Here is a 16,260-nt window from a genome sequence, read left to right on the forward strand (position 1 = left end):
AGAGAGAGCAGCTGCCTGTGGGAATTCACATCTCCCTGGGCACCATGAGGGCGCCAGTTGCTTTGATAGCCCAGTGACAGCTGCTCACATGCCAGGCGTGCCTGGTGCCCTGAGAGTTCAACATGGAGTTTGACAATGGCACTGGCCGTGGTTCGCTTTCTGCTTTTTATCTCCTTACCAAGAAGAGTCTTCAAAAAGACACATATTAAAGAAGAAAACGATGCATGCGTTTCAATTTTTTCTGCACCAAAAGAAGCTTTGTTTTGATCCATGCTCCCACACATTTTGTAAAATTTCTCTTATATTTTAAAAGCATCAATGTTCTATATTCCTTTTTAATCTAATATATTCCCTTCATCTCTTTTTGGTAGGATGATCTTTGTCATAGTTACCCATACCTAATTTTACCTAATTTTATTTTTGTCAATTTGTTCAGGCTGTATGTATTAAAGGTGTACGACATACACTGGAATGCCGTGAAATAGTTGCATAGTCAAGCACAGTAACACATGCATCATCTCACAGAATTGCACCCCCACTTACACGTGCTGCTTTGTTAGCACAACCCAAACAATACAGTGGTAACCACAGACCTGATGTCATTCATGAACTTCTAGATGGCAGGGAGTTTGACACTTGTGCATTTCTGTTTTGTTCAGAAAGCAACTCAAAAGTACAGCAACCATTTTCTAGTTCCTCATGGGTTGATTCACTTAAAACTGTCAAGCACATATAAAATTTGCCATGTTAACCATGTCAAAGTGTACAGATTCAGTACATTTAGCAGCATTTAGTGCATTCACCATGTTGTGCAGCCCCTACTAAGATCTAGAACATTGTCCTCATCCTAAAAGAAGCCCCAAAGGAACCAAAGAACACTCACTCATCTACCTTCTGTTTCTCCACAGCCTAGTCAGGATAGTTCATAACGGGAAACATACACCGTGTGGCCTTTGGGGTCTGACTTCCTTTACTTAGCATTAAGTTTTACAGGTCCATTCAGATTGTAGCATGCCTTAGTGTTATGGAGGTGATCCCTGGCTAGGCTCGATCCAGGGTCTTGTCTCCACAAAAGAAAGAATTCCAGAAGAGGCACAGACAGCAGTGACGTGGAAAGCAACATTTACCTATAGCCAAAGTGCACACTCAAGAATAAGTAGGGGCAAGCTCCAGAGAGAACGGCTGATGCTGTCAGCAAGGTTCAGCCATTTTTTTTGGTACAGTTTGGAGGCATGGGGTGGTCTCTAAGACAGTGCTCAGTAGAATATTCCAACAAGGTGGGCCTTGGAGCTGGATATCAGTGGTACCCATGTGTATGCCTCTTTTGGGGAATCTTGGCATCAGGTGGGATTTGTCAGCTATGAGTAATTTCATTCTGATAACCATGCAGGCTACAGCCGTATTGGGTATCTCCAGTGGCACTTCTACTTAAGGAAACCCTAGCAGCTGAGGCCTGCGTGGCAGCGGCTGGGGATTGGGTGACATGCGTGGGGCTGGGGCACCCATGAGGCTGCAATGCTTGTGCCAGCCCCCTTCAGCTGCTCTTGGCTAGTCACTTCCCTTCCCACTTCGTGAATGCTCCACTCCCTTCTGTGGCCAGTAATACTCTACCCAAAGGTATAAGGGGTCTGGCTTACCAGGTGATGTTTTAATGTTTTGTTTCTCTGCTAAAAAAAAAAAAAAAAAAAAAAAAAAAAAAAAAAAAAAAACCTCTGGCACTCACTCTTTGTTTTTCTAAACAAAGAAAAACTCTGGCACTACCTTAGCCCTGAGTATCCTCCTCCAACCTTGCAGAGACCCAGGTCACAATGAGTAACTTGGACGTTGACCTGGCAACCAACGGCGACTATGGCACATTGGTGCCTTTATTCTTCTTTTCCTCTGGAGGCCACCAGTAGATGTTGTACTTGCCATGTTCTTCTATGATTGCATCGAGGTCTTTGAACATCAGAAAGTAGGGTGCATCAGAAGCCAGCATAGAAAGCCACTGGGGCTCTGACTCATGAACAGTTAGGTCCCTGGAATGGCTTTAGTGAAACTGCATCTGTACTGAACTCTGGCTCCCTAGCGTCAGTGTGGCACTGAGAGAAATCTGGATTTGAACCCTGGCTCAAATGAAGTAAGCTGGGTCTCGGGCCATCTCCTAAGACCTTGACTGAAAACGAGCAGTGACAGTACCTCTTTCCCAGGGTTACCGCAAGGGTTAAATGTGTTGGGTCCCCAGCAGGTGCAAGGAACTCAGATGCGAAGAGCAGCAGTGAACAGAAAGGACACAGCACTCTGCTACTTTGGAGCTTCCCTACCAGTGCTGGAGATGCAAAGTGAACAATCCAAATGGGATAGCAACCCACGAGACACTCCATCAGCACCCAAGGCATATCAGCCTGTCGGCTAGGCACAAAGAATGGCTGGTGTGGACTTGGGCTGGGGAGGTGGTCATGGACACACTGAATGCCAGGAAGTGAAGAAAGCCATTGTGACCAGATTAAGATGGACAAAGTCCTGGTCAGGGGCATGCAGAGGGGCCTAAGTGGTCTCAGCAAAGGCTCTGGATTTTATTCTCAATAGGATAAAGGCACTAATCAAGGGAGTCACAAAAGAGGTGTTGCATCCTTCAAGTACTGTGGTATAAGGAAGAGAAAGATAAGACTTGGGAGACTTCCAGATTCAAGTGTGGACCCAGGGAGGTCCTGACTGTAACTGGGCTGGGCTCTGGGATCAGCTTCAGAAAGGCTGTGGGATCCCAGAAAATACACCACTGTGGCCTCTCAGGCTAGACCAGTCTTCTTGCCCATGGCCTTGGGCCAAGAAGAACCTGGCTCCCCCTCTCCTTCAGCTCACAAGTCTACTCAAGATTCTCTAGCCTCTTGTGCTTCTTTGTTTTTGTTTTTGTTTAAGGCTAAGTTCCTCTCGCAAAAGGAAGTTAGCAATTCTAAGCTAGTCAACTTGGAATGTAGTGAAAGTAAGTTCCTGATCTTTAGAGATGTTTTGATAAGGAGACAGCTGGGGACTGTGGGAAAGTGCTGGTGGAGGCAGGCTGGGGAGAAGTTCCCCCTGCTGCCCTCAAGCCGCACTGAGAGAGGAGACAACACAAGATTGCTGGCTGTTTATTTCTCCCAGGCTCAGGTCTGCCTGCTAGACTGTAATAAACCCCTCTGCCCCATTTCTAAAGACCCAAACCTTCTATAACTTCCTGGGTGTGCATCAAGTTCAGCATGGCTCCAGGAATCCAAATGAAATCTTGTATTTCCCCTGGCCAAGCTGGAATGTCTGTCATTCCTCAGGAGCCTTGGACGTGCAGAGCCTCCTTGGTCCACCTCTAGACAACATCCTGAAGGGAGTGAAATAAAGGCCTTCCTGTGGATGCGATGAGGAAATAGTTGTACCTGAAAGTTAGACATTTAAAATCTCAAATTTCTAGGATGTGATTCATAAATAGAAATGATCTAGAAAACTTTTTATACTTCTTGAGTCATTTCCAAGGTAGACACAAAACAACCAACAAATATCAATCATTTCTGGCAGCCAGTGTGCCTTGGTGACATGAGTAGTCACAACAGGGGCCCCCACCCCTCTTTTTTTTTAAAGGTTTATTTATTTTCAGTTGAAAGAGTTACAGAGAGAAGAGACAGACAAATCTTCCATCTACTTGTTCACTCCTTAGATGGCCACAATGGCCAGAGCTGAGCAGGACTGAAACCAGGAACCGGGAGCTTCTTCTGGGTCTCCCATGGATGTAGGGACCCAAGCCTTTCGGTCATCCTCTGCTGCTTTCCCAGGCACATTAGTAGGGAACTGAACTGGAACTGGAGCAGCTGGAACTCAAACCAGTGCCCATGTGGGATGTCAGTGCTGTGGATGGATGCTTAGCACACTAAGCCACTGCACGGGCCCCTACATCAGCCCTGACTCACCCTGGGTCTGTGCCTGTCCATTTATGGATTGGACTCTGGGCAAGTGCCCTGGCTCTCAAGGTCTTCAAGTTTCAATCCCTAATTCCAGCTTCCTGCTAACGCACACTGTAGGTGGTAACAGGTAATGCTGCAAGTAATTGGATTCCTGCCACCCATGCACAAGACCTGGATTAAGCTCCTGATTTTGGCCTTGCTCAGGCCTAGCCCAGCCACTCTGAACATTTGGGAGCTCTCTATGTATCTCTTGGTTTATCTGTGTGTCTTCCTCTCAAATTAAATGGCAACATTTTCTATAAATCACCAAATTAAAACATAAATGCCATTTCATGTTAACAAGCAGATTAGAGAGTTTTTTTCTTGTTTTCCTGAAAACTAAAATATTTGGAATAACCGCTACTTCTTATTAGTAGTTATGTGCTACTAACTTGTTAACTCATTAAATTTTACATGAAACATCTACCAATTGCATTTTTAGAAACCAAGAGTAAAGTCAGAATTACTGAGAAAGAGATTTTCCATCCATTGGTTGACTCCCTAAATGACAGTATAGTCAGAGTGGGCTGGTCCAAAGCTAGGAGCCAGCAGCTTCTTCTAGGTTTCCCACATGGTGCAAGGGCCCAAGACTTTAATCCACTCTTCTCTCCTTGCTTATGCCATTAACAGGGAGCTGGACCAGAAGCAGAGCAGCCAGGACTCGATTCAGCACCCATAAGGGATGCTGGTGATACAAGAGGAAGATTAGCGTGCAATGCTACCACCCCAGCTCCCAAATGTGTTCTTTTCTATGTACAGATTTTTTAAAAAAGATTTATTTAGTTTTAGTGCAAGGTCAGACATATATATGTATATATATAGAGAGAGAGAGACAGAGAGAGGGAGAAGAGACAGAGAGAAATATCCTCCATCTGATGATTTACTCCCCAAGTGACCACAATGGTTTGTGCTGCGCCAATCAGAAGCCATGAGATCTTCTGGGTCTCCCACTCGGGTGCAGGGGTGCAGGGTCCCAAGGCTTTAGGACGTCCTTGACTGCTTTCCCAGGCCACAAGCAGGGAGCTGGATGGGAAGCGGAGCTCCGGGATTAGAATCAGCGCCCATATGGGATCCCGGCGTGTTCAAGGCAAGGACTTTAGCCACTAGGCCACGCCGCCAGGCCCCTATGTATAAATTTAATTTTTTGTTTTTTTAGTTTTAAAAAACTTTAACGTAGTTCATATATACAGTTTCAACTGTATAATGATTTTTGCCTCTTCCCTCCCTCCTCCCTGCCCCAGAAGCTAGAAGAATTTAAAGTTACACAATTTTTTTTTAACAACAACAAAAAAGATTTCTTTCTTTATTTATTTGAAAGGCAGAGTTACACACGAGAGAGGGAGAGACAGAGACAGAGAGAGAGAAAGAAGTTTCATCTGTTGGTGAACTCCCCAAGTAGCCACAACGGCCACGTTGAACCTGCTCAAAGCAAGAGCCAGGAACTTCTGGGTCTCTGTGTGGGTGATGGGGCCCAGGAACTTAAGCCATTGTCTTCTGCCTTTCCCAGTTGCCTTAACATCCCACATGGTCTATGGTTGGCATCCTGGCTGCTTTACTTCCCATCCAACTCCCTGCTAATGTTCCTGGGAATGTAAGCGAGGACAGCCCAAGGGCTTGGCCCTACACCCACATGGGAGACCTGGGAGAAGGTCCTGGCTTCAGACTGGCTCAATTCTGGCTGTTGCTGCCATTTGGGGAATGAACCGGCAGATGAAAAATCTGTTTAACTCTGCCTTTGAAATAAACAAATAAATCTTAGAAAAAAGAACCATTCAGAGGTTATCAGCTCCCCTGACCCAAGCCTCTTTGCCCCTGACCCCTGGCCACTGGTGTACTGTAAAGATTTTCCCCTCACAAGCAGCCAGGATTCAGCACTGCTGGGAGCAGCACGCTGGGGAGCTCAGCTTTCTCATTCTATGAGATGCAGCCATAACAGCACCTGCTTCTAGGGCGGCTGTGGAGCTGAATGGGAGTGAGTAAGCAGCCACAGGGCCTGTTGCGGCATCCACAAACACAAGTTATTGCTATCTCAGTTCATTCTCCTGTGAGCAGTCAGTCGGTCAAGGTGATTGCCTGGTCGTTATAGCTACAGGTCCTGGAGATAGGAAAGGGGATTGGCTGTCTCAAGGCGATACGATAATTAGCGAAGCTGGATTCACTCCCAGCCTGTGCTGACCAGCCATTTGCAGCTGTCCCCAGACCCACTTGAACTGCCACACTGGCTGCACAAATGGAGCCAGGCCCTCCCTGGGTTTTCAAAAGACACATTTAGGTGGTCAGGATGGACCTGGGTCCATTTCAGCTCACTTGTTTTCGCTAGTCTATCACTTGTTTCGTTAGTCTATCAGACTAAATTGTGCCTTGAATTTTGTTGACTTCATTTCATAGAAGGTTGTGAAATACCCTCAAATGGTCTATTTGGCCAGAGTCCTTTCTCACTGTCTTCCAGAAAAGCAATACCAACTGGCAATGCTTTGTTTTATGAAGATGTCACCATTTCTAAAGTGATCATGGCCTGTGAAGTCCTCACATAATTCCTGATGGAGAAGGCACTCGGACACTGCCTATACATTACTCATATTTGCAGAATGAAGTGTTGGAGAAGACGGGGAAATTGCTGACACCATGTCTACATCTTGACATATCATGCTGATGGCGGGTAAGCAGGCAGGCAGCCAGATGGATCTGTATCAGCTGGAAGTCCCTGTCAGTCATGGGATGTCATCCCAGCACTTGTTAATCAAAATGCTCCCTTTCCTGGGGTGTCCCTGCTTCATCTGGAACCCAGTGAAGGAGCCATGAAAATATGGAGAGCGAACTTCATGTGGATTTTCAGGAGGTCCCATAAAATTCCCAGATGACTACACCTGTAGAGGTAGCACTCCTTATCTTTTATAAGACATAATTGTTATATAAGATAACAATTCTGGGCAAATCTCTCTCTCCCTCTCTCTCTCCCCCTCTCTCTTCTGTCTCTGTCTCTATGCGTGTGTCTCCCTCTCTCTGTTTCTGTCTCTCTCTCCCCCCCATGTTCCTCTCTCTTTGTCTCTCCCTCCCTCCCCCACCGTCTCTCTCATCCTCTCCGTCCCCAGAGTCTATAGAAGGACTGGCTGGAGGTGCTACCTGGGGTTATTTTCCACTCTTCTACCTGCAGGTGGGCCTCTGGCCCACTCATGATGAATCTTCCATGTGCAACAAATCCTCTCTCACTAGTCAAAAAATCCCATTGCCATTTGAGTACCTGCGTCAATGTACCTAGAATGCTTGTCTTTGTGTGAGGCAAGAACCACGTCAATTCTGGATTTTGCCCCAGCGTGTGAAGTGCAGCCCATGAGGCTCCCTCGGACAGGAGCTCAGGTCTGCCTTGTCTCCTGAGAGTGTGTGCATCACTAAGGAGTGGCGTCACTGCAAAGCCCCAGGTGCCCTCTTCAGCCCCCATCTGGTGCAGTGGAGGGAGCAGCTCCAGGGTGGCTGGGGAACCCACCTTCTCTCACCTCCCTTAGCACCACCCCTCCTCCCTCTCCTGTTTGGACATAAACAACTGGCCTGTTACTGCCTTGTAGAATGAGATGACCATTTCCAGAATTTTCCCAGTCTGCAATCAGCATCAAGCCCCTGGGCTGCTCCTACGTTGGAACAGCTGCTATCTTGCTAAGGCAGACGTTCCCCTGATGAGGCAGTGGGTGAGCTGCGGGGTTGCAGAAGAGAAGTCCCGGAGAATGCACAAATGATGCCTACAACCCTAAAGCCTTCATTCCCCTGCCCACAGGAACCTCACCAACCCCTTCTTGTTGATTCCACCTCGAACCTGAATGAGGTCATTCTCAGACCATACTGATTAAAGCAACAGCTCAAAATAACTAGACAGAAGCATCTTCCCCCCACCCCCACTAACCCCCGAGAATACTGCATACTTAAACATCAAGTCTAAACGGAATGGAATTCTTAAAGCCAGTGAAGATCTTGTCTAAATTTACCCTGACCCACTTAAAGGGAGAAGCCAGAACCAAGCAGATCTTGACACAAGGAAATTTGGGACACTGACTCAAGAAGCAGATATCTCATAAAGTAGCCAGTGACCACTTGGGAGGTTCAATGGCATATTCACTTGTGAGATCTGACAGGGGAGCAGGGTGTGGCCTGTGGCAGTCAAGGGGAGGCTATACCGACCACACTTGAGCACAGTGGCTGAGCCAGGAGCACTGCGGGCAGGGCAGTGACGCGCAGAGCTGCGCAGTGATGCACAAGGAGCCGCTTCGTTGCCTAGCGATACTGACGCACACGTCACTGCGGAGCGTCAGCAGCCGCACATTACTCGGATATTTCAACAAAACATAAAATGGAATTGAAATCATAGCTCCAGGTGGGAGATAAAGACGCCGCCGCTGGAAATTTGCACACTGGAGAACACAACCCCTACCTCGGCCTCAGCATTGGAAATGACAGGTTCCCCTAACCTCATGCAGAAGAGAGCCTTGTATGGATCTGGGCAGGTGGCACAGCCCAGCAGGTGCTGCGCACTTGCCAGGGAAGGCTGGATGACTTACAGGCTACTTGGATCCATGCAATCATTAGTTCTGGATTTGCCGGCACCCTGGGTTGCAAGATCCCACAAAAATGGCAAGCTCTTTTCCCTGCATTCTGTACATATTTAGTGGACGCTCAATAAATGCTGTGTCAGCACCTTAGTGTTCAATTATTTTGTGAGGTTTTTACAAAGGATAATGAGAGAGGTGCATTAAAAATTCAAGGACTATGTTAAAATAAAACTTAAAAAAAGAGATTTTCTCTTTATGCTAACTTGGATGAGCCTAGTTAATGTTAGGCTAAGTGAAACAAGCCAGGCATAAACACTATGTGAGAAGTCATCCAAAAATTATTGAAGAAGCTATGCATGGATTTCAAGAATGTTTGCACCAAGATAAACTTCTTTTAATGCCGCTTTTCATGAACTTTTGAAGTGCCCTGGTATACAAAATGTTTTGCATGCTTTGTTCTGTGGTCGTATTTAGTACTTGGGGACCTGGAGATAGTACCGTCTCCCCATCAGTCATTTGCCACAGCTCTCCCCTGTCTGGGTCCCTGGTCCCATGATTGCTCCTGGGCCACTAGCAGCTTTCCTCGGGAGGCTCTCAGACATCCCAACCTTCCTCCCCGGCTTCCTAGAGGAGTGTCCAGGTCCTGGGCTCTCTGGGCTCAGGGGAAAGTAGTGACCAGAGAGGGAACTGTCAGACATCGAACGTCTCTCTGTGCACCTTGTGTACCACCTCCACCTAGGCTCCCAGGATTATGGATTGGGTCTTCTATAGATGAGGATTTTAATAAATGAAAGCTTGAGGGGTCTGCAACACTGGCATCCCGTATGGGCTCTGGTTCATATCCTGGCTGCTCCAGTTCAAATCTAACTCCCTCCTTATGGCCATGGGAAAGTAGTGAAGAATGGCTCCAGTGCGTGTGACCCTGTCACCCTTGTGGAAGACCTGGAAGAAACGCTTGCCTCCTGGCGTTCCCCTGGCTCGGTCCCGGCCATTGTGGCTGCCTGGAGAGGCACCCACTGCCAGGCCGGCACTCGAGACAGTATTGATTCTCACTGGGAGTTTTCAGAGGTGTCATTTGGGAGTGCTGCCACGTGCAAGGCTACAAACCAGGCTAGTTTAACCTGAAACCTTTGTAGGAGATGTGAGTGGCCGAGGTCCGAGATATGGCCAATGTCCACAGTGGCCCAGGGCCAGGAGTGCTACTGTGCTGCCTTTCGCCAAGTTGTGCTTCTGGAAGATGATATTTTGTTAAGAGTAAGTGATCCATATGAGTCAGGCCTTTTCTTGAAAATTTCCAGGACATGTAACACATAAATATTTCATTCGTGTCTGCACTACACTCCAATACCCATCCTTCTATTAACTCCATGAGTTACGCCCCATGAAGAGTTTATAGTTAGTTATTAGATAGCACAGAGCTTGGACTGAGGTCTGTTTTAAATTTCTAGCTGTGTTTTAAGATACTGTTGAAGTTTAATGACTCTTGCTAGTTAAGTCAAATGACGAAGGTCTCTGCCTCAATTGCTAGCACAAGTCTTTATTGTTGCTGTTATTTTCTTCCCGTTTGCCCAGTCATCTCCCTGCACATCCCCATCCATCAATACAGCCACCCATCCAACAGCCACCCTGCATTCATTTAGTCTCTGGTTCATGTTGGCACAATGGCTAGTAAGAAATCCCCTGTGGGACTGGCATTGTGGATTAAGTTCTGTCTGCAATGTCAGCATCCCATGTGAGCACCTGTTTGAGTTCTAGCTGTTCCACTTTTAAAAAGTTATTTTTGATGATGATTACATAGTTGAGAAGGGTGCATGCCCATGTGGACCACTGATTAGGGTGGGAGGGTTTGAGGACTAGGGCAAGGTGGATGAGATTATTGTTTCCAGTTTTCTTTTGCCTGTGTCTGGAGGAAAAAGCGGGGAGGGGAAAAAGGGAAAAGCCTCACTCAGCCTCCTAACCATGTCAGTACCCAGGAATGGGGGTTGGCCATCCGATGTCCTCCCTGATGTGGACGTACCTGTTGATTTCATTGATCCAAGGATGAGGAAATCCTTCTAAGGTGATTGGCTGATAGAGTCCACCTTAGAGTCTCCACTCACCCAGATACTTGCTGTCAAAGCTTGGCTGGGGGAGTTGTCCAATTTGTTTTGTCTTCCATCCTCTGCTATGGTACCGGATGTCCTCTGCAGACCCCAGTGGACTGCCCTATCCCCCATGTGCATCTGGACATGCTCTCAACTGCATTATCTTCAACAACTGAAGATGCCCAATTCTGATACATGCATTCCATGGTCAGAACACAGATTCTGTAATTCTCCTCATGATTGGATTCTGAGTCCAGGGATCCAATTGGGGGTATCCCCAAAGAAACCTCACCAGAAGTGACCCCAGAACCGACTCCTGTGTGTGCCATCTAGCGCAGGGTCCAGCTCAGTTTGTCACCCTCATCAGCCTACACATACACACACACACACACTGGTGGTTACAATTGTTGGGTCAGTTCTGTCTCCAACCCCATCTCTTACACAAACTAATGGATGCTGTGCTCCAGCCTAACATTGCCCACCACACACTCAGCCCTTACATACGTCAGTGGAAACTGCAGCCTAGTTGAAGCAATCCCCAATAACTTTCACCAGGACCATTCCCAGCCTCGATTTGTGTGCACACTAATGTGTGCAGCTGACTGATCCTTTTGTCTTTTGTACATACAAATGGGTATCGCAGCTTAACTCAGCCCTACCGACCCCACTATCCAGCCCACACTTAGGCCAGCAGGTGCTACTGCTTTTCCAGCCAGGTCCATCCCCATCCCCGGTTCTCAAGCTCACCGATGGGAGCTGCACTCCATCAGAGGGGTGCCCACAGTTTCCCTACTAGGCTCAGTGTGAGTCCCAGCCCCTGATCTTGCACTTTCCAGGTAGTTTTGCAGCCTAGCTTGACAGGACTTGCCCCCATGCACAACACCTCTAACTGATGCTGTGTCAAAACCTGACCAGTCTGCACTTACTTCGACTCATGCATATACCAATGGATACAGTCACTTAACCTAGCCTGGCTCTCCCAGTAATCCAGTTCATATGTAGGCCAACAGATGTAGCCCTGCCCAGATTGGTTTGTCCCCAGTCCCAGCTCTCATGCTCACCAGCAGGAGCAGTGGCACAGCAGGAGGGCACCCTAGCTGCTCCCTTGCCAGGCTCCCATCCCCCTCCAAGTCCCACCTAGTGTTACATGTGTTAGTGAGAGCTATGGCCCAGGCTGATATGGCCCACCTTACTTCAGCATTTGCTGGCGGGTGCTGCAACCCAGCCCAGCCAGCCAGCCCAGCCAGCCAGCCCCTAGTTCTGGCCCTAATGTGAACTTGCTGGCCCAACCTGGTCTGTCCTACACCTTGTCCTGGTTTTCAGGTCTACCAGTGGGCACTATGAACTTGCCTAGCCTGGTTCGCCCCCAGAGCTGATCAATACGTGTACTAGTAAGGTACTATAACCTGGCCTGGTCTAGGTTGCTCCCAGTCTTGGTTCTTGTGCTCCTGTAGGGACTACATCTTGATAGAAGAGTTCCCCAAGCTCCTCTATCATGTCACCTCCCAGCAGCAGATCTCTCACACACCATGGGTTCTTGGCTCAGTCCGACTTGGTCCACTTCTTGTCCTGGAAGGAATAACGGCCTTGCCTGACTGGCCCATTCCAGCTCTTACCATTGAGTGTTACAGTCTAGCTCTGCCTGCTCCACCCCCAGACCCAGTTTTGACACGGTTCAGCAGGGGCAGAGACCTAGTACAGCCTGTCCTATACCCATTCCGGATCTCATAAGCACTAGTAAGTGCTGGAGTCTAACCCAGTCTGGCATACCCCAGACCTAGTTCACATCCATACCAAAGGATATTGTAGCTATGTCCAGCCCAGATTGCTGCCCCACTGATCAGTGGGAACCACAACCTTGCTGGGGCATCCCCTTAGTTCCCTGACCAGGCCTGCTCCTAGTCACAGATCTTGCACATGCCACTGGTTGCTCTAAGCCAGCCTGTCATAGCTCATCCCCCATCTTGGCTTTTGCCATCAGTTGCTGCAAGCTGGCCTGGTCTGGCCTGTCCCTAGTCCTAACTCTCACTGGTGGGTGCTGTAGCCTAGCCCTGCCCAGTCTGTCCCTAACCTTGGCTTTCATGTAAACTGGTAGGTGTGATAACCTAGCCCAACATGGCCCACACTCCTTCCTGGCTCCTGCATCTGCCACTGTGCTAAGGTTTGGCCCATCCCTGTCCAGTCCACACCCTCTACCGCCCCTCCTCCAGAACCAATCTACACACTTTCTGACAAGTGGAGCTGTCTTGCCCAGCCTGACCAACACTCAGGCCTGAATTATGTGCTCACCTGTGGGAACTACAGCCAACCAGGGGAGTTTCCCAACTTCCCCCACCAGGCTTACTCCCAGACCCTGATTTATGTGTGCTTGGCCCTTACCTGAAGTAGTCTGCCCCACTGTCTCAGCCATTGTGTAAGCTGGTGGATACTGTAACCCAGATCCCCTACATCCTATTGTTCGGTGCACCTATGGATACTGCAGCCTGGACCAGCCTGCATGTTGAGGGTTCCATGATCATGCCTAGTCCAGGCCATCACTATCCCAGCCCTAGAGCAAAGCAGCAGAAATTGTAGTTCCACAGGGGTGAGCCCATATATCCCCGAAAGAATTTGCTCCCAGACCTGGTTTTCTCACATGCTGGTTGGTGGCATGGCCCAGTCGATCGCCTGTTCCCTGTTTATGACACTCACTGGTGGTTAATATGATCTAGCCCTATCAGGTAGGCCCCCAGCCCTACCTTTAGTATGTGCTGGTGGGTGGTGTTCGGCAGTGATCTTTGCTAACTAACCTAGCTCACGTCTCCCACGTGGGAAGGTGCATCTGTTTGACTCAGAAACGTTCTCAGCTTCCCCCCTCCAAACCGCTTGGTCTCAGCCTCCTCACTTACTTGCAAGGGCATTGGGGCTGTTGGTGGAAGTCCCCCAGAAGACATTACTCACACATGCCCGTACCACCATCCCTGAGCAATGCACCATCTCTGAGCCTGCGTGTACATGCTTCCTCAGCCCAATATTCCCTAGCCCAGTCATCCGGTGGGGTAGCATGCTTGCCTGGAGCTCTGCTCGCCCATCAGGGACCCAAGCTCATAGACGGCTCCCCAGATCCATTTGTCCAGCATGCGCTGGCTTGGGGACCCTTTCTCTCCATTCACCCAAGCATGTTCACTGCTCCCCAATCTAGGTCCTCTAGCACATCATGCTAGCATGCTAACCTAAGGTTCTCCCCTCCCCCTCCCATCCCATCTGGGACCAAGCACATGCAGAAATCCCCAGGGTTTCCTCTGCTTGTCTGGGCAGGAGCCCCCAGGTCCCCACATGTCCCCACCATTGCCATCCCCAGGTCCCTGCAAATCTGCACTGGCAGAAGCTAGGCATTTGCTTTGGTGGAACAGCTGCTCCACTTTCAATTCAGCTTCCTGTTAATGTGCGTGAGCGGGCAGCAGAAGAGAGTTGAAGGCTTTTGTCACCCACATGAGAGACACACAACAAGTTTCAGGCTCCCAGATTTGTCCTGGCCATTGTGGTCATTTGAGGAGGGAACAGACAGGTGGAAGATCTCTTTCTTTTCTCTTTGTAATTGTGCCTTTCAGACCTTTAAGAAAGAAAGAGAGAGAAATACAGTGCATTTGAGTTCCAGATCCTATTCTGATTCCAGCTTCGACAAATGTGTACCCTGGAAGGTGACGGTTGATAGAACATGTCCTTGGGTCCCTACCAGTCACGTGGGAGATCTGGAGTGAGTTCCCAGTTCCCACTTTGGTCATGGCCCATGCTCAGCTCTTAACAGTCACTTGAGGAGTCACCCAGTAAATAGAAGAATTCTATCCTCTGGGATTTTTTTTGGTCTCTCTGCCTTTCAAATAAACAAAAAATAAATTTAAAAAAAGTTTAAAGAGAGCTGCCAGTGCATTCGCCCAGCTAAGATTTCAAGATCATTCAAGGAGAAAAGAGGAGCTGGATGTGAACAAGCTTGTATGAACAATAAAAGAACAATGATGTGACCCGTGAGGAGATGTTTTATGAAAAGTCCTGAGAATAGATCTGTGGCTTTCACAGAGGAGAAGTCATTTGGTAAACATCCATCTGACACTTGGGACCCAAGATGTCCCAAGACTGTGTCACCTTCAAAGCCACAGGTCCCTGCTAAGCGGGCAACCCCTGTCCCTGAGGCAGTCAGGGCTGTGGGCAGGGTGTGGTTGTGGTTGTGACCAATCCATCACAACCAGGGATGGAAATCTCCCTCCTCTCCTCAAGGGACCTCCTGCTCAGGGATGGGATGCCAAGATCCCCAGGGCAAGAAACAGCTCTATGCACTACTTGCCCTTTCTCACATGCATGAAGCACAGGAGAGGGAGTCATGAACGAGAATTGTTCATGCAAGCCCTTGTGCTGTCCCATTAGTCGTGGTGCAATTCCATGTGGAACATAGGTCCAACAACATCCTACTTCCCACATCAGAAGTTGGAAACTGCTTTCCAACATCAGAAGTTGCAAACTTCTGATCACACATTGTTGCAGGATCACCCCCAGGAAGCTTGTACTCTCGTGTGTGTGTGTGTGTGTGTGTGTGCGCGCGTGCGCGCGTGCTGGGGGGGACGGGGGCTTCTCTTGTCAATCATTCCAGTCAGTCTATTCTTATGTGATGGTGTTTTTTGTTTTTTGTGGACTCATGTCTACATCATAGCCAGAACTCACTCACTTGATTTTAGTTAACTGTCAGTTCATCCACAAATGTTTACTAAGCATCTTTTGTCTTCCAGTCTTGGTTCCAGTGACATCCTTGCCTCTAGGCACAGATCAGAGTTCCTTGGAAGAGAAAGGCATGAATTTCCCATTCACCTTGGCTTAAATTCCTACATGGGCATGGAGAGGGCAGATGTTTCCCTTAGGGGTAGAAGTCCAAACAAAAGTGAACAAAATAAAGATACTTTTCTTTTTTCCAGTCTAGTCTATATTGAGGAATGAGCCTCAACTCAGCGTGACCCTTCTCAACCCTTCTTTCCCTTTAAGATGCTTCTATGGAATCCTTTAGTTCAGAACTTCATGCAGATGACAGAATGATGTATTGAGATGGAATTTTGTCTATGGCCATACCACCCTGAACACGCCTGATCTCATATAATCTTGGAAGCTAAGCAGGGTTGGGCCTGGTTAGTACTTGGATAGGAGATGGAATTTCTATCCGAACAAAGAAGTATGACAATATGGCACCCATGAAAGTTAGTGAGTGGACCAGAAACTCTGTGTGTCAGAGCCTTCGGTTAACTAGCAAGAGAGGGATGTTGCCCACACAGTGTGGTGAGGGCAGTGTGTGAGACCCTCTCTCTCTCCCGGCACTGCCTCCCCATCAGTCTGGTTCTTTGGTACCTTCTCTGGAAGCGGCAACCATAAAACCATCTTTGGGCAGATGTGTGTCCCTGCAGTGGCTGTGCCAGGCCCTGCTTTCAGAGCTACAGCTCCATGGCTGCCTAGGGTCATGACCCCTCCTGCAGTCAATGGCCCTGTAAGTCAGCATTTACTGGGCTGCAGCTGCAGCCATGAGAAAAACAGAGAGCATCACTTGGGAGCCTGATATGCAAACAGATTGTTCATCACACACATCCTAAGACAGTGAATCATTTCTGTGTTCCCAGGGAATAATAGTAGCTCTGAATGACCTTAGGATGTGTGTCACGCAGGCTGCAGAGGCTG

This window comes from Ochotona princeps, chromosome 18, assembly GCF_030435755.1.
Source record: "Ochotona princeps isolate mOchPri1 chromosome 18, mOchPri1.hap1, whole genome shotgun sequence".
NCBI classification, from domain to species: domain Eukaryota; kingdom Metazoa; phylum Chordata; class Mammalia; order Lagomorpha; family Ochotonidae; genus Ochotona; species Ochotona princeps.